Source organism: Urocampus carinirostris, chromosome 1 (assembly GCF_059441175.1).
Source record: "Urocampus carinirostris isolate Australia breed hairy pipefish chromosome 1, RoL_Ucar_1.0, whole genome shotgun sequence".
NCBI lineage: Eukaryota > Metazoa > Chordata > Actinopteri > Syngnathiformes > Syngnathidae > Urocampus > Urocampus carinirostris.
The window spans coordinates 57,507,697-57,527,419 of NC_142349.1; the positions used below are offsets into that span (position 1 = coordinate 57,507,697).

General features: G+C 36.9%; 1 protein-coding gene across 17 annotated transcripts in view; it reads left to right on the forward strand.

Annotated features, from left to right (window-relative positions):
• Positions 1–19,723, forward strand: part of mbnl1 (muscleblind-like splicing regulator 1) — a 102,054-nt gene that overhangs the window by 55,706 nt on the left and 26,625 nt on the right. The gene's annotated exons all lie outside the window — the stretch shown is intronic.

Genomic DNA, 19,723 nt, shown 5'->3' on the forward strand with positions numbered 1-19,723 from the left:
AACTACTGCGTGTAAATTCTGGCAATAATGCTGATTGGAACTTGAGTATTTGGGTTCTGGATCAATCCAAAATAATCGTTTACCGTATTTATTTGTGTATAAGGCACAATTTTTTCACCTAAATAGAGCTCAAAGTTTGGTGCACGTGTTTTTACTGAATTATTGCAAAACATTGGTTGTAACAGGATTCGAACTTGGGTTGCTGCAGTGAGAGTATGCGACTCTAACCACTGGACTACCAATGATCAAGGTAACATATTTAAACCACACTGTCTTTAGTCACAGTACCAGTTTCGGAGGTTATTTCCGTTGTGTATTTCTTTTCGTTGTAACATATGAAATGCATCACGAAATTAACATTCGTCTTTGGTACTGACTCAAAATAGTGTCATAATGAGATAAAATATACAGCCTTTTCATATGTGATCTTGACCGCTAGTAGTCCAATTGTCTGATTTTAACGCTCACTGCCGCAACCCAGGTCCGATTCCTGTTGCATCCTACGGCAAATTTTCAGCTAAGAAAAAGTGTAACGCAATTTTATACTGATTTTTAACAAAAATTAGGTGTGCGAGTTACAGTATACACGAGTGTCTATTATACACAAAGAAATACGGTACATGCTTAGAGACAAACAAATAACTCCGCTTACATGGCATTTTTCATGTTATTGCAGGCTATGGCTATTACTTTTAGCTGCTCCTCCTTTATCTTCCAGTGTCACCTGCCTCCCACAGCTGGTCATGCAAGTGAACATCGCTGCGTCCCGTGAATCTGTGTTCAAACGCTTTACAAATTTTCCTTAACCAATCTGATACACGATTCAAGCTAATGCTAGGATAACTTGAATACAGTATTTATGTATTTTGTAATCCCTTGCTAGGACGATACCAAACGTCAATAGCAAGTAAGTAAAGGTGTCAATACACTGTCAAATCCAAACAGTTCAGTTTTAGCTACTATTTGTATCCCACCTCTATTTGTGGACAGTTATTTCTTCGTAATTGCTTCCAAAGTAGAAAATCCCATTTTCAAACAATAACTACTGCTTCCTCACTTTAAACTAGACTCAAATTCCCATTCAAGGATCTACTGCTTGCCCACTCATCCTGTGAAAGAGTCATTCATTACTTCATCATCATTTTCTGAAAGCTATTTCAGTGCTCAGTGCAAAACATTATTGTTGGCTGCCTCCTACAAACATAAGCATGCAGCAAATCTCTTCCATCACCATCGAGGGATCTGGGGAGCCACAAAGTGCATTAGCAATAGCAAGCCTTGGTTTCCAAACATGTTTGTCTGAAATTTAAAGGAACATGTGCAACATTTCGCTTCCCACACTATGAATCTTTGTATTCCATTTTCTGAACCGTGTTATGAAACTGGGAAAAGAAAGACTTGCTAATTTTTTTTTCTTGATGTGTTTTTAAGTTTTCTCAGTGGGAAGGTATCCGCTTCAAATAAACACGAAAGAAATAAAGACATTTAGTAGTCGTAAATCTGCACACTAATGTTAGAAATAATGGTTTTAACTTTGTCACAGTGGACAATTTCACTACTTGGGCAAATTTGATCCAAATACCCAAGTTTGTATTGTACAAATGTGTTTGTCAACCTATTTTGAACCAGGATATGCTTTTTTCTTTTCTTTTATGATGATGATGATGATGATAAATGAGTAAAATAATCATTTATTTTTGCACCATTTTAATTAAACAAAATTATTTACCAAAACTATTTGCTTGTAGTTATTTGATGTACAGATATTATTCAAACATGATAATGCAACAAAACTATGGTAAACGGCAGATAATTTGGCTTATTTTAACAATTATTTTTCTCCTTTTTTTAAGCTATTAGGCAAGGTGTTACAGTTCTCAAGGGTTTTTGTTATATTTGCCAAATATTTTGCGGACAAACAGAATTACTTGTTATTTTGAATTAAATGCACAATTATTTTATTGTTTTGGGCAATATGATATTAATATGATGGATATAATGATATGACAAATATTACAGTGGCTGCTAACAAATGACAACATATTGGGTCGTTTCAGGTTCTTCAATGAAAACGGCCCAATTATTATGTTTACACCCACATTTTTGACATTTTTGCAAACAATGTGGGAGGTGTTTTACAGTCCAAACCAAACAAAATGGTGTTTAAAATTAACCCAAGAGTAGCTACTCTTGACCCAATTTTTTTTTACCTTTCATTTAGATTTTTTTGAGTGTTATCTTCCTGAATCTGTATTCCGGATAGTGGTTAATCCAGGGTTGTAAAGCTCTCCAAGATGGGGATCTGGCTAAATCCCTTCTGTAGATCTTGCATACATTCATCATGCTTTAAAATTGCTTTGGCTTTTTCTAATGACATCTCTTGGTTTCCTTCTTCACGCCTGCAATCCTACCTACCGACACCCCTGTCAGCCATTATCTTCCCACTCAACAGGTGAGCGGAGCGCCCTTGGGCCATTATCTTCATTTACTCAACACTTTCGCAAGGCGCCCCGCCTTCACGTGAGCGTTTACAACCGTCAATCAGGTTTACCAAGCCCCCCTTTTCCTCCCCATCGCCGAAAATGACATAGACGAATGCCTGAAGCGACACACAAGGCGCTTATCTCCAACATGCGATCGCGATGGATAACGGACTAATTTTATTATTACTCGACCCAGCTGCTCAAACTGTGAAACTATTTTGTTTTTATAACCACATTCCTTCATAGAATGACAGTGTCTGGGCCTGTCCACGTTTTTATAGTTCTTCCTTCTCCACCGAGATTTGGCATTTGATACGTACAAAGTTGTGTTTTTTTTTTTTATTATTTTGATGCCCGAACTTGACTTGAGAAGGTTAACACTCATATTCACGCAGTTATGTTACACTTTGCCTTTAAGTCATTTAAACATAAAATATCTTGCCAGTGTACTGATGTTGTTTTCAGCTGCTTTTTTAAATGTAAAAAGTATCGTATGTATTTGTGTTAAACGCACTTTTTAAGCTCAAAGTTTTCTGTTGAATACTGTGGGTATTGAACCCTAACCGCTGGACTACCAGTCATATAAATGACATACAAAAATGCATTAGATTTTATCCCATCATCACTCTATCTTTACTCGCGTTACCAGAGACGAATGGGAATTTAATTATGCATTTCATTTGTTACAATAACAATAAATTTTATTCTATTTTATTCTTCTATTCCAAGCATTGTAAGTGACGAGGGTTGTTAAATATGTGCTGCCATGATTAAAATAATTTATTGACAACATAAACTGTGAACACAATATGAACATAATATTAGCAATGTACTTTTTCTCTGTGCTTCCATTAGTGGTTCCGGGGATGCAAACTCTGTTTTTTCCTACCAATAGCTATGAAATCCTGCTTCTGTATTCTAGTAACCGAAACCTCTTTCTTTTTTCGAACTGAACACTATATTTATGAAAAAACTTTAAAAGATACGTTAAAGCTAATTATTTTATTGTGTGTCTTTATTTATTTTTTAAAATAACGATAACCTTTTACAGCTTCAGTAAATATATCACCAAAAGTACTGTTAGGTAGACTAGAGCTTGACTTTATTAATCAATCAATACTTAGTTTGTCTGTAATAAATATATTGTTATGAGCCACATAACACTGACATATAGTTATTGTAGAATGTGCATAGGATTATGGGTGTGTCCATTATGTAAAAATATGTCACCTCTGAACATATAATTGCTCATGAAATGAAATGATCTGCATTTATGTAGCGCTTTTCAAGTCAATGACTTCCCAAAGCGCTTTACATTGTGCTTCACATTTCCCAATAGCGGCCGTGATCGGTGCAGCCATGTAAGGCGCTAACCTGCTTATTGGGGATAATTGGGGGTTCAATGTCTTACCCAAGGACACTTCGACATGTAACACGGACAAGCCGGGATTCGAACTGGGATCCCTTAATCCTAAAACGATCGCTCTACCTCCTGAGCTACTGCCGCCCCCAACATCATGGCTAAAATAACTACTCCTTCATTCCTTAAGTGGGTTTATTTTAGCTGTTCACATTAAGAGCTATAATAAATAAAATAAATATACACATTGACAAATTTTCGGCTCTCTTTTTATTAGGCTAATAACTGACAGCATAGTGTGGCGTAAGCAGTTTAATAGCAAACGGCTCAATAATTGCAAAACTGCATCTTAAATTATAACCAAAGTGATGAGTGAATTTGCAAATGTCCGCGTTTTCAAATTTGCTTCGTATTTGCATGTAAGGTTCCTCACTCTCGAGGAGTACATATTTGAAAATATTTTTCCAGAAACTGTTAACATTCCGAGCCCACAAGCTTGTTATTAAGCTGGTTTGTTTCACAGTTAAGAAATTATTTGCTCAAATAAATTTTCATATCTGGTACATTATTTTGTTTCTCTTTAGTACTTGGGAGGAGCAGCCTGATGCAATAAAAATAAAAGGCGATGTTTCTTCACCTTGAGGCTAAACTACTTTAAATATGACCGACGGCCCGCCTGAATTTTTGGGTGTGGTTGTTATTTACACGCCTGACAGTTCTTTGCACCTCTATTCCAAATGGCAGTCTCCTCTGGTAACTCGTTCTTTTAAAGGTCACACAACCACACATTCATTTCCAGGTGATGTATGAAAGGAATATCTTTGTGTTCCCGAGTGTCTAGGCTATGAACTGTTTACGCTTCATTTTGACGGAGACCGCTGATACTCCCAATTCGGCCATGCTGCAATGCACCATCAAATTAGTCTCTTAATCATTCTCGTGCTTCTGACAACATACACAGCTGTATATCATTTCTATTAGCAATCCAATTAGTACGCTTAAATGAAAAAGTTCCGAGCGTATTCTCTCGTTTTACCTCAGGTTCAAGTTTGCTCATGATTTAAAACAGCGTCCGAGACAAATTAGACAACTCCCACTCTGCTGCCGGCTTTCTGGCCCCTTAATAGAAACAGGAAGGGGATGAAAACCTCCCGCTTTAGCCGGTGCCAAGTCCGAAGGGGATAATCACACACAGAAACAGGATTAGGCCAGTTGACATTGGGATTAAAGCTGCAGATAGGATTAGGAGTTTTTTCAGATCAGATTAGTGTAATATGTGCTGGATTGATTCTGTGTGGGTTACATTTTACAGTGCAGGCGAGTCAGATGAGTTAGAAAAGTAAAGAAAAGGGGATCAAAGATGAAACAAGTGATCACCCAGATATTTTTCTATAGACTTTTGAAGTGTGTATGTATGTATGTATGTGTATATATATATATATATATATATATATATATATATATATATATATTAATATTATATACTTGATATATCTGCAGCACTTATCCTCAATAGGATTGTTTGCAACACGGCTGTCATTTACTATAATAAATGCTATTTTTTTTCAACTGTTACCAATAGTATTCTGCTGCAGGAGACCGATAACAATAACCGAAAACTTCAGTTTTGTAGTCAGTGGTATATCCCTAAAAAAATAAAAACACACAACATCAAATTGTTCTTATGTGTGGCTTTATTTTTTGTTTACAATTACAATAACTTTATACGGTTTTTGTGAATATGTCTCCAAAAAGAACCTTTTGAAAGACTGCGGCTTGCCTTTATCAATAAATCCATTAATACTTAGTACTCAGTAATAACTTTAATGACAAGATATAATTATGAGCATCATAACACGGACATATAGATATTGCAGAAGGACCTAAATCTGGTTGAATGCTTGGGGTTAAACATGCTCTGAATGTCAGGTAGGTTAATTTAATAGAAGTGAATGGCGAAGGATAGTTAAGAATGACTGATATCGACACAGTTGGAAACTGGCTAACCATGGCACCCAGGTTGCCTGCTTGGGCCAGCAGGGGGGAAGGGGAGGGGCATGGTGGAATCGAACTATATGATGCCAAAAGGGTATACCAGCGTATGCTGTTGGGCCTCTCTGCATGAAACAGCAACTCACCCTTGTTGTGCTACGTGCTAAATGTTTGATGTCAGGTTAGGAAGAGTGAAGTGGAATGAATGTTTGGTGATTGTGTGTCGTTGACTCTAGCCACTAGCAGGATATGGCATTGGTGTATAGATGGCTAATTAGATATAATTTCACATTTTCACACTTAACCGCAAGTGGTTGCCCTCGGGCTGTGTTGATATTTTCAACCCTGCCCTGTTGTGTCGACAAATTAATCCACCCAACACAACCCTCTAACATGCGTTTCTTATACGTGTCATTTTGCCAAATATATTTACCTTGCTCAAAAGGGATTTTTTTGTTTCTAAACTCAACTAAAACATGGCACAGAAGAGAAAATCATACTCTGCAAATTACAATCAGAAAAAAATAGAAAATCAGAAATCAGGGGTGACTATGAGTCTGACGTACTGCGGAGTACAATCGGTGTTCTGCCATATTTTCCTACTCAGATGAATTTTCTTACTGGAGGCTGATTTGACTAAGACAGTGATATAACATTTTCATTATTTACGTGTATTTTATATACGATATATTCAATAACACATTAAATAATCTAGCCCAGTAGCAAGGGAGGGTAGAACACCGGCAGCATTTTCGCAAAGAAAGACATTTTGCAAGCCACTAAAATAGCGCTTTTGCGTGACTTTTTTGCCTCTTATACAATGCTGGTCCATATCGGTAATGAGTTAAAGACTTTTTTTTTCATGGAAGCAAGTAAAATGGATAAAAAAAATAGTGTCTCACATGGCCAGTTCACATTTACAGTAACTTAGTTCACACAAGTTAAACTTTAGAATCATTGACTTTCCTTGGCTTGCACACACCTTAAATACTTTGTTAGTGTTGCTTGATTTAACAATAATAACAATCTATAATTATTGAATATGTGTTATTGAATAAATATTATATAAAATACACTCAAATAATGAAAATGTTATATTACCGTTATAGTCCAATCAACTTATGGTTGGAAAATTATCCTGAATAGGAAAATATGGCAGAACACAGAAGTGGCAAATTGTATATCTCGACAACGACTCTGAAGATAAAAAAACCATAGGATTAAGTGAATTGGAGTGAAAATGATACTTTGGTAAACATGTTTTTTATGCTAGACTCATCTGAATAACTCTTAATCTCTTAATACGTTCCGTTGTTACCGAAATTAACGGGCATGTCAATCATGTTAGGTTCGTATACCGTACAGAGGTATTCAGTCCGTTGTTCTCTTTTATTTTAAACTGCTTTTCAAGATGACATATGTTTTTTTTTGTACTGGGTTTTATCAAATAAATTTTCTCCCAAAATACCCTGGTGGGACTCATACATATTTTTCCATTTAAATTATGCATTTGTGGGCTAGTCCGATTTATACTCCAGAGCAACACACTCCGGGAATATGCGGTAAGTCTGTTCGTCATGTGAAAATACGTCACTTCTAAACATTATGCAAGGGCTCCAATACTTGATGCCACACATGCCTTGGCTAAGAAATATACTTGACCCATTCTTAAGTAGCAGTACCATAGCCCTACACGTTAATAGCTATAAATAAATAAATAGAAATCTACAAATGCTTATGCAAAGAGCATAATCTACATAGGTTCTACTAGTGCTTGATATCCTTGAAAATGCTTAAAATTTTAATTTGGTGTATTCTAGGTTTTAAAAATTCTTGAATTTTAGATGATGTGCTCAAAATGGCTCCCATGTTTCTCAACGAGTCTGCTTAAAAATGACGCTGACATTGCCCTCTGGTGGCTCCGCTTTGACATCTTCCCTTGTTATTTATCTGAAGCTGACATCGTTTGTTTTTGTATGTATGGCATTGTCCTATAAACCTTTCTGCCCAAGGGGACAGGTGCATGCTACACTTAAATGGGGTACCATGAAATGTTTATTAATGTAAGGATAATGCATCAGTTATTGATATGTATTATATGTCATGCAAAAATTAAGTTTCCCAGTGTTAAATTGTAGTAGGAAGAACTTCCTGTAACAGAAATCAATATAATTTTTAACCAACACCTTTATGAAGAAAGATTTTTCTCAAAAATATTTACACACGAAATGCTCAGATCCACAAATATATTCGCGGTTTACTGGAGATTGAAAAATCATAAATCTTGATCAATGCACACGCAAGATTAAAAAAAGGCATATGTAAACCGCAAATTTATTTGTGGCTCTGCAAGATACTTGATTCACACCAGATTTACTATTTAAATGGTCGTGGAGAAATTGGAAAACAGTTTTGGAAGTCCTTAAAAATAAACATACCGTATTTTCCGCACTATAAGGCGCACCTAAAAGTCTTAATTTTTTTCAAAAGCTGACCATGCACCTTAAAATACAGTGCGCTTTATATATGGCTCAATATTAAATTGCAAGGTCTCGCAACTTGCGCAACAGCCGCCGACTCGATTTCCCCCCGAACGTGGAGTAGTCCGCGGTGTATGCTGGGATTTATATACCGGCGTTTCATTGGATAACCAATGTGTCAATCATCATTTGAATAGATCACACTATTGGCTAAAGTTATTCGGAGCCTCGGATAGGCTAGAGGGCCGAAACAAACCCTGCAATTGGCCGAAAAAGATGTGTCAATCATCAGTCAAATCGATGGCTATTGGCTGAAGTTATTCGGAGCCTCGGATTGGCTAGAGGCCAAAACAAACCCTGCAATTGGCCGAAAAAGATGACTGAATAGCAAGCTTGCTAAACTACGCCATCAAGAAACATGTTTCATTAGTCTGTATTTGTAAACATTTTACTCTCCTGGATTTACTACACTCACAGTTGTAAGAAGACCATGATTGCGTATCATTATTGAACGTGAGAACTTAGGTGAGCTATGCGGCTTTATATTTTCCCGGTATCGTGTTTTAGAACGATCTTGATGTTGCTGTGATGAGTTGAGTGAATTAAACTCAATTCCAAGTGTTTATTGTCATATGCACAGTAAAGTTGCGAGCGAAAAAGAAAATAGAAACTAAGGAATGTTTGGCATTTCTTGAATCCCAAGACTTTAACCTTCCGATGATATTTGAAACGATGCATTTGAGTGACATCGTACGGACACCGCATCCGCACGTGTCTACGACACGTATTTGCTTCTTTGCAAGCTTTGGGAATGTTAAGGGGGTAATCAGTTGGACTGAATCATCTGACTGTTTTGTCGACGTTCCCATTGTAGCGCCTTATAATTCGGTGCGCCTTATCTATGGAAGATATAGGACCAAAAACTATTTTTTGGGGGTGCGCCCTATAACCCGGTGCGCCCTATAGTGCGGAAAATACGGTAATTTTTTTTTGTCACGCATTTATTTTATTCTCAGGATATTCATCCTATGTCATACAAAAGAAAACACTTGCATATTGCGTTTCTTATTGCATATGAAGACTTTTAGATCATTAAAAGGGGGAATAATATATTACTTTGCTTGAATTCTGAGTTTTAAAACCAATTTGATGAAATGGTCTATTAATAGGCAAGTATAAATTGAAATAAATTATGTACGAATCAATGTCAGCATGTATATTAATTATAAATAGAATGGAATATTTTTCCCCCTATTTATTGCCAGGGTATTGGTTTGAGACTCTATCAGTTGATATGAAAAATCAATCATTTTCCCCCCCTGGACTGGCTGCACTGCACATTTTTTAACACAATGTGGCCTGTGACTCAAAACGTTTGCCCACCCTGGTGGTAATGTGTCACTAGCAGCAAACATTAACTATTATTGTAGATTAACAACTCGCATGCGTCCAAGTATTCATAAGCCCGTACGATCACATATCATTTGCTTGACCGCCGAGCTGTGCAGCAAGCATCAGTATAAGTCGTGCTAAGTCTGAAATTGAGACGCTCCGAGAAACCCAGCTGGCGTGGACAACTTTTCTGTCTTTTTTAGAAGCAGTTGCTAAGTGTAGCCTTCGTAAAGCACTAGGATTTGGCTTTTTGCCACCTCGACAGTACATTGAGACACTTTTGGGTTTTTTCACATTAAATGAGGCATCCTGATTATTTTAACTACAATTCTGAAAGATTATTTTGGTTTATATTCCATTTCAAAACTCAAGGCTCATTTCTGCCAGAAACGGTAATTTATTTTTCAATTTTCTGTGTTGCATCCATCATCATCTGCTTAACCAGGGTCATATTTGAAAAAGGAATCCCATAAATAGTTTCTGTTTATTTTTTAAAGGGACATAGTGTATTATTTAACATTTACTAGTGGCAAAAAACAATATTGATTTAAATAGAGGCCAAAAATATGTAAACAATTATATAAACATGCTTTTATTAAATTAGTTGTAGGTTGAGGAATTCGCATTTATTTTACACAACATGAGCCCCACAGACAGGGAGCTGACATGATAGTCCATCCGTCATCTTGCTGCGATGGTTACCCCAAAGTCTCAAAAAGGTTGCGTGCTCTCCGTAGTTTATATTCTTCCTTGTGCTTTTTAGCACTCGTTTTCAGTTGCACTACAGAATTCAGTGATATCCAGTGGTCAAATAATACACACTGTCACTTTATAATAAAGAAAATGCAAAGAAAACCTCCCCGTGGCATTATTTTTGCAATTTTAACTTTTATTTTTATTTAAGGGGATTTTATTTAGGTGATTTTTCTTTCTTATTTCTGTAATAAGAAAATCTTTTAAATGAGACGAATTATCCAGTAAGTAAGTGTTGTGTTTGTTTTTTTATCAAAGAGGAGAAATAATTGTTAAAATTTGAAAGATTGTCAAACTTTGTTGCTTAGGAAAATAAGCAAAATGATTCTTAGAAAAAAAAGATTAATTTTTCCGATGAAAATAAAGCATATTGTTTGATACGTCAGATAATTTTGCCTATTTTCACATTCAAATTTTTTTTTTCTTTTTATAATAGTCAAGTCATGTTTATTTGTATAGCCCTTAATCACAAAGAGTCACAAAGGGCTGCACAGACCACAGATTATTGCTTTTACTTACAATTTCAAAACACGATTTTTTATATATAAATATTCTGATATGGTTCATAAATGTGATCATTTTAAGGATTCTTTTTCTTATTTTTCATAAAAATTAAGTTCAAAAGATCTTATCTTTGATGATATATTACTTATTTGACTAAAAATAAATCGAAAAACAATAATTTCCAAATTTTATGAAATGAATGACAAATACAGTAACAGCTTAAGTATACTATGAATCTTCCTTAGTTTGCTACGCCAGTTTCTAGCAAATTACAAAATGCACAATTTCTATGAAAACTACCTCTAAATAGTGCTCTTTGTTTGAACGCAAATGTTCGTTCTAAACAATTCTATTGCCATCTAGAGGAATCAATAATACATGTGCTTTATGAAACCCGTTCTCCGATATTACATAAAAAGATTGATTGTTGAAAACTGGAGCTCATCTTCAAAAAGAAAGTTAAATTAAACTTAGTTTATCTTTATCAACTTGCAAACAAATTCAACTTACGAACGATTTTCCCGTTCGTAAGTAGGGCAGCGTCTGTTGCAGAATACGATAAGTAATACATAGATCCCTATGTTTTCGCGGCTAATTGGGACCAGAACCTCCCGCAACATCTAAAAATTCGCGAAGTAGCGTTGCACTTTCATATGATGTCATTTCTGAGTCTGAGTAACTGTGACAAAATACAATTTATAGATCTACAAATAATAACACACAACACATAGTCCCAGTTGAATTAATGGTTTTATTGTCATTATACAAAATTAAAACAAAATTGAAGGGCATTCGTCAAAAGTACACGCATCTTTAGGTATGAGCAAAGAGCCCCCACTTACTTTAACACGCACGCCCCGTCTACCTCTGTGTGATCTGGGCTAGCTGTAGCCGTGTGCCAAGGTTGTTTTGATTCGGAGTAGTGGACTGTGCATGCCCATCCTTCCTATTTGACTGACAGCATACACAACCCTATCATGTCCGCGCTCATAGACAGTCACATCCCCCAAAACAGAGCACCTTCACAGCGCTCTCCATAATGCATGATTCAATAATAATAATGACAAATAATAATGACAACATAGGCAAAATCAATTTATTTAAAAATCCGCGATGGAGCGAAAAAGCAATAACTAAAGCGTGAACCATTGGAATGTCACCCAGTGACTAAAGCTACAGTAATATCAATATTTTTCAAGTGTTTTCTTAGTAATCAAGAGATTATAATGGTATGAATGTGTTCACAGTTGCCATGTTAATTAAGGTAAACACACGTGTTTATAGTTATTTGCTGCCGTGTTTGAGGTAGGGCACATTGAACAAAGACCAACTACTGGGTGTGATTCTTGCTGGCCAGCAACACAAAGCCTCATTCACAGTGTGCGCACGAGGAGAAAGCGCTTTCATCTCTGTGTATGTTTGGACTGAAGTCACCGGAACGCAAGCCAGAGAACAGTAGAGCCTCACATACTCTGATCAAAGATTCCAGTCCTCAGCAAACACCAGTCTCATTTTCATCCTATGTAAACATGAAATTTTGACAGCGCTGCAATCTCTTCGGCCCAAAATGGGCTTGGAACCTCGATGAAGATATAGTACTCCTTTTGCATTTTTAATAGCCTTCACTCCCTTGATGGAAGAGTGTTTTCTTGTTTTTTGGCGACGGCCTGACTCACAGTCTGTGCGATAACTGGGAAAAATTAATTTGTCATATCCAAATTCCTAAATTGGAGTCAAAACTCAGTTGCTACTATCTAATAATGCTAAGGACATATCTTTAAATATCCTTTTGAAGACCAAATATTCAATCTCAGTTTTGATTGTTCGTTACTCCCTCGATTTTCGAAGTGAATTCATTCTATAGCCACCTGTATTAGGTGAATGTAGGCAAAGGTGGGGAGGTGAAAGGACTTCCCTCCTGTGTGCGAATTAACATCCAGGTTTTGAGACAAGATGGGTAAAAACAAGCCACTGGAGTGAGCTTTTTTATGACATTTAAAAAATTTGAAAAAAAGGATAGTCTGGGCACAAAATACTTGAAGATGGTTTAGAGAAACTGAGGATAGCATTAGCCGGGCTAGCTACCGACCCATACCGTCTTCCTCCTGACATATTCACAGATATGCCTGACTTCAGTCCACACGTTCTGTACCACTATATAAAATGTATGTAAATGAAGTATCCCCATACACCAGTGCCGATCTAAAAGCTTATAAAAGTCTGGATGCTTACCAGTTCTTATTGATGTTGTGCTGAAAAATACACAACCGGCGTGAAATGTCCCCCTTAGTGCCAATGTTAACTAAAGAACTCTGTTCCTAAATTTTGGGGAATGTTATAGATCAGTAAAGAATGGGGCATTTGCACCTTGTATAGAAATCACTCTTGAGCATGTTTTCAATATTTACTTTGGCGAAATTATGCTTTATCTTCTGAATGTTTGTCTCCTGTTTTATCCATTGAGAATTTGACAGTTCATTTCTGCATAACAAGCTTTGTGGTAGAGCACATAATAGTTTTCAATACATGTGATATTCGGATGATTTCTATTTTGAATCGCTGGTTAACCGCAATGAAAGCATCTCTTGAGCACTAGATAACCTATTGGTAGCTATATTGGGTGTCTTTGACATTACTCGTGCCTACTTAATGTAAAATTGCTCTGAAACAACAACATACCTTGTAAAAAATGTTCGCAGCACAGCCCACCACACAGCAAATCAATCACCATTGTAAAAAGTCATAGTTATATTCGTCTGTCGTTGTTTTCTATATTTGTTTTACCACAAATGCACATTCAAGTTCTGTCTGGTAGGGTGCTTCTTGCCAACAGTCATGGCTCTCATTCTGCCAGGGAATGCAACGTGGCGTCACGTGCAAAGGGTCAATATTAAATGGTTGGAACACGGCGGGCTATAACAAAAACAAGTTGGAGCGTAAAATTCCCCAAATCCTAACTTCACACCAGGACTATGGGTAGTATTCATTAATCTCAAAGATTTATAACTAAGAACTCAATGTGAAATGGCATAAAGACTGAATGAAGGGATTTATTAAGGAGTCTAGTGATTATATCACAAAGTAAATAACTAACTATAAAAAATCATCAGGTGCATTAATTACATACTGTATATATATATATCTCATCTTATTAGCTACACCGCTTATCCTCAGTAGGGTCGCGGGGGTGCTGTAGCCCATCCCAGCAATCATTGGGCAGTGGGCAGGGGACACCCTGAACTGGTTGCCAGCCAATCGCAGGGCTGTGTATATATATATATATATATATATATATATATATATATATATATATATATATACACCAAAATTACCACCATGTATATTATAGTGTAATACAATTTTACAAGTTTATATATGCGCGTTAGTATCCCTCATCTGGGATACTTTGATACAAGCACCCTGGACTTGTAGTCCAAAGATGAATAATCCAGGCAAACTAAAAGCCTCATGTCTATTAGTTGATTTTTCTGAGACTTTTCTATTTTTGTTTTCTGTCTTTATTGTGAAAAGTACACAGTTCTATCTATCCATATGTATTGTAAGTCCTTGCGTTTGGCAAGCTACCTACGAGCACATCTTGTAAACAGACGGGGCAGCAATGAGCACACTTTTGAAGGGAGAGCAAACAAGCAGTACCTTGTTGATTTTGGTGAGTGGCATGTATGAAATCATCCTTTCATTTCAAATGTAAGATGTGGAAACAACGTTTATTTGTGTAATGACGTCGCTTATATTCGCAGAAGGCACTGGCGCTTGTACAGTGATACGTATTTACTGTATTACATTTATAAATATGTTAAATCTGTCGGGAAATGACAGAGATTAGAAAATTCCTCATTCAGTGCCAATGACAACTATAGGCATCAAAGATAAATTTTAGGTTCTGTGCCATTGACGGCTTTAGATGCCAAGTAACCATTTTCCATACAAGAAGACTACCATAGAATTAAGGGTGTGCATGGAAATTTATTTAATTGGAAAAAAAAAGTGTGCCCTGGTTCAAAAAAGGTTTGAAAACACTGGTATAATCAATTACTTGTTGACTAATTGATGAAATGCTTTACCTTTAAATCACAGCTGTAGTTGTTGTGATAAAGTTGATGCGAAAGAGTTATGTGTTTAGAGAGCTACACAGCATCCAGAATAGCTGCAAAATGTTTCATGAGTAAACAGCAGCAGTGTTGTATAACTCCTCTCCTTTAGGGCAGTCGAATATTTCTGTTTGAGCCGTGGGAGTGTGACGCTGTTTAGCTGACTAGGTGAAGCAAAGTGCATCTGTACTCTTGCATAGCACTTGCCGCATGCCTCCTCTCCTCACTGTAAGGATGGGACGCAGCCCCACCCAGCATTCTTGTTACTTCACTTCATTGTTTGTTCCAACTTTGCACCGTTTTCAAAAGAAAGGGTGTGTAACCATTTGGCGGAAGACTGAGACCAACTGGGGCGGAGTTTGTTTTTACTTCTTAACTGTCATCAATCAGGCCGCACAGTAGCCAGTCTGGGATTGTTTCTAGTCTGGCCTGGATTTTGGAAAATGTGATCTCACTGGGGGGGTGGGGTGGATGGGCATGACAACATTCTTTTCTATAGTCACGTCAAGGCTCGGCAAAGCACACAGCAATGCATAGACTTCCAAATACAGTAGAGCCCCAGGATATGATATTAATCTGTTCTGAGGTGGCAATAATAAGTTTTATGGCACGGGGGGATATAAACCTATTGTAATTGGCTAATGCGTTCAAAACCCCATGTAACCCAGGTAAAAACATTAGCATTATATATACATTTTAAAAGATAGTAACAAAATAGTATATAGTAAGTAATAATTATTTGCAATGTACTTTTAATAAGCAACATATATTCACGAAAAATAAAATAAAACTGACGTTTTATTTACTTTTGGTTTTATGACTTGAGCTCTTACAGTGGAATAATTGGGTGGATTCAGAATGGGGAACAGACTGTGGATTAAAATTTCCACCTGCGAGACATGTCATGCCGTCAGAAGATTTGGTTGACTTAATCTTCTCCTCATTTTTGACAATTGCGATAATCGATTGGTTAAGGTTAAATCCTTAGCGAGGATAACAATATGTGTGCCTTCTCATTTATTTTTTATTTGAAGCTTTGTTTCCATTGTTATCATCTTCCTTTCTCTACCTTTACCATCACTGCAAGCCTTGGGACCGAAACCTTATGAGTACAGTACAAAAAACAGTATTGTATCGCTCTAACTCGCAAAATCTTTACAAAACAAACAAGATTCTGAACTCAACAAATATAAAGGCAATACCATTTATTTTTTATAAAGCCATTACGCAAACCAATAACATCCCTGCATCTTATTTGATGTTGACCAATCGCAAGAAGAAGCCTTATTAGGGCTGTAACTTGAACAGTTTATGCATTAATATCCAAAAACAACTTGTTGCCGTCACTGTATGGTGTAGAAAATACCATAAAAGTTAAAGTAATAAACATTGACAACCATTCAAATACTTTTTCATCACTAACGATTTTCTGGCTTTGTTTCTGCTAATGCTGTAAAAAAAGGTTTGCTAATTAAAAGTCATTTAGCATTTAATATCAAGTTTTGGGGTTTCTTTGTGTTAAGGGAAGTCGTTTACACTTTTAAAACCACTTGTTGATGTATTCTCACTTCACTTTGTTTTTGTTAACTTACCCTTTTTTAGCTCTTCAGACTATGTCGAGCACATTTAATCTTCAACCGTATTTTAATTTTGGCTCTTTGACAGGGGTCGATAGTAATTGCATTTTCACTGCAATTTCTCTTCTCACTTTGTGTGAACAACAATGTAATAAAAAAGGCAAGCCAGGACCCAGAGGCTCACATCATGAGACATTCTCATGGGTCAGTCTTGAATGCAGGGCGTTTTTATATCAGTAATTTCTTTGTTGAGTTTCGTTATCGGAACTATTCAAAAAATCTGATTTGAAGGTGTCTGGCTGCGCCGTTGTCGTGGATACCAAGGTTTAGTAACCCTAATTGCGTTAACCTAATTCCTTGTTACTTGGCGCTTCTTACTTGCCTCAGTGCATCCCGGGATAAAAAATATATATCTTGGAAAAATTGTGGAGGAGTTCAATTATCTTGGGTCTTGTTCGCGAGTGAGGGTAGGATGGAGCAGGAGATTGGCAGACAGATCGGTGCAGCGTCTGCCGGCATGCGAATCCTATACCGGTCCGTCTTGGTGAAGAGGGAGCTGAGCTGAAAGGCAAAGCTCTCGAATTACCGGTCGTTCTACGTTCCTACCTTCAACTCTGGTCAGGAACTGTGGGTCATACCAAAAGAACACCATGTCCCACTGTCAGGAGGCCCCAGGCACAAACCCAGGAATGGCTGGAGAGATTATGTCTCCTGGATAGACTGGGACTGCCCTGGGATCCTGACGGATGAGCTCGATGACGATGTTTCTGGTGCGCCAAAACCTCTGTTTTCCCGTCGAGCTTCTACGTCGTCTCCAGCAGTTTTCCCACCTCCGTAGGTAGCTTCACTCGACAATCCAGCACCTCTTGGGCCTGGCCGTGAGGTGTCCTCTGAGGAGCAGTTATGCTTTCACTAATCTATGAAGTGAATCATCTTAATTGCCTTAAGCTTCTTATACGGTAAAAACGTTTTAAAACATATGTCCACTTTCTTGTGTAGTACCATTTTGCGTTTGTTATACACAAGTATTGTGCGTGAGAGAGAATTGTAATCATTTTAGGCCTATGTTAATTCGACTGTATTATTACCTATACTGTATTATTACCTATTACTACTGATACTGTACAGCAGAAGAGTCACAGTCGAACGGATGGAAGGGCCTAATAATAAATTAAGCTACAAGCCTGATTGAATTTTGACATTTTATTAGAATTACGTATATAGTCTAGTGAACTTACTGAAATGCTAACAACTATAGTCCAATATGATCAGATAAATAACGCAATATTTTCATTTGGCTCTGTCAGTACATTTTAATTTTCAGCAGGCACAAAACACAAATTTCCTTGGTATAAAAATTCCCGATAACATGAACATTAACTGAAAGAAGTCGTATTATTCAAGCACCGGCTAAAATCACTTCAAATAAAAAGCAATTGCAATTTTCTATCATTTACTAAACTACAATAAAATAAAGTGTAAGGAGAAGTAGCGTACAGTAGAAACATACACAATGATTCATTGTGGGTGGACTTTGGCATAGTGCTTGCTGTACATTACCTTATTTGCTGTGCTATATTTACAAATATGTAGCTTTACATCTTTACTTGTATGTTTGTTTCCATGGATGTAAACACACACACAAAATTTTAACCACAATAACCAAGGATTACACTAATATGGGCAGTCATGGAACAGATTATCTGCAAAAATCAAGGGAATTCTCTGCTTTGAGCACTATATTTAGAAAGACTCTCAGCGAGATCCAATAACATCTTGAGACAGCAACTTCTTGCTAAGTGGACAAAAAGCTCCCCCCCCCCTGCCCTGCAATTTAAGTGCGCCTCCTTAGCCGTGACCCCACTTCTCTTACCCTCGCACCTGTCTGGTAATCCAGTATGAGTGAAAGTAAAGGAAAGTGAACTCCTGGCAGTCCAGAGATTTCTCCCTGTGGGGGCTGCACTGTGAGGTCAACCAGATCCAACCACACACTTTCTATTCTAAACATTGTTTGTCTGTCTGTGCTGGCCTTTTGGACACGTGACATGTAGTTTGTGTGCTCGGGGCACCTGTTGCATTACCCAGTGTGCATGTAATTCGGCCTTTGTGATTTTGACTCTTTGAAATCTTGCAACTATTTGTATTAATTTTTAAATGTCTCCAAGCACATGCCTATTGAAGTGTGTCAGTATTTGGTCATTTTTAAATGTGTGTCAGGGAATTGAATAACAGGAGATAGCAACCAAGGAGAGTCTCAAATCATGCATAAGGATTATTTTATTTTAGTTGCAGCAGTATCATCTTTGTCACCATAGCACCATGAAAACAGTGTGTCAGGGTATGCAAACATAAAAACAAGTCATGATACAGTCTTCAGAGTACAATCTTCATGTTTTGTGCAGCAATATTATAACAACAACAAAACATTAATCAAAGTATTCAGTGCACACTGAAAAGTCACAATGTTAGAATGATACAATGGTTCAACTAAACAAAATAAACGGACAAACATACCTCTCGTTACTCACCAAGGATGCTTAAATGTTTGGTAATCTTTTGTTAAAACAGGCATCAAAGTCCTTCATGAACAAGATGAAGCAGGGGTTAAACTGAGGCATATGGATCAAACTTGTGTGGCACAGGCTCAAACAAAGCAGCATCATGATTACCAACACCTTTTGGTTACTTTCACAAGTCTCACTCTTGTGTAGTTATGGTGGCACTCAAAGGACCAAATTCAACCACTATACAAGTCCATACAAGAGTGTCTTATATATGTCGGTGGATTTGTTCAGACCGAGGACAATCGACTTTGGCCTGGACGGATCTATTGACACTAACAAAGATGTTATATAATGAAATTGTGAATATGTTTGATTTTCGAGAAGGTTTGTTCAAACCTCACTTTGTGTTTGCTGTTAAAAACGTAATATTGGAATATAATATTGTGAATGTGCTTAATTGCTGTTGAGATTGTCATGATTGTTTTCTGTTTTTAGTGTCAATAAATTTGTTCAAACCAAAAAAAAAAAACAACACCCACAACTTCACATACCAACCACTTTAAAAC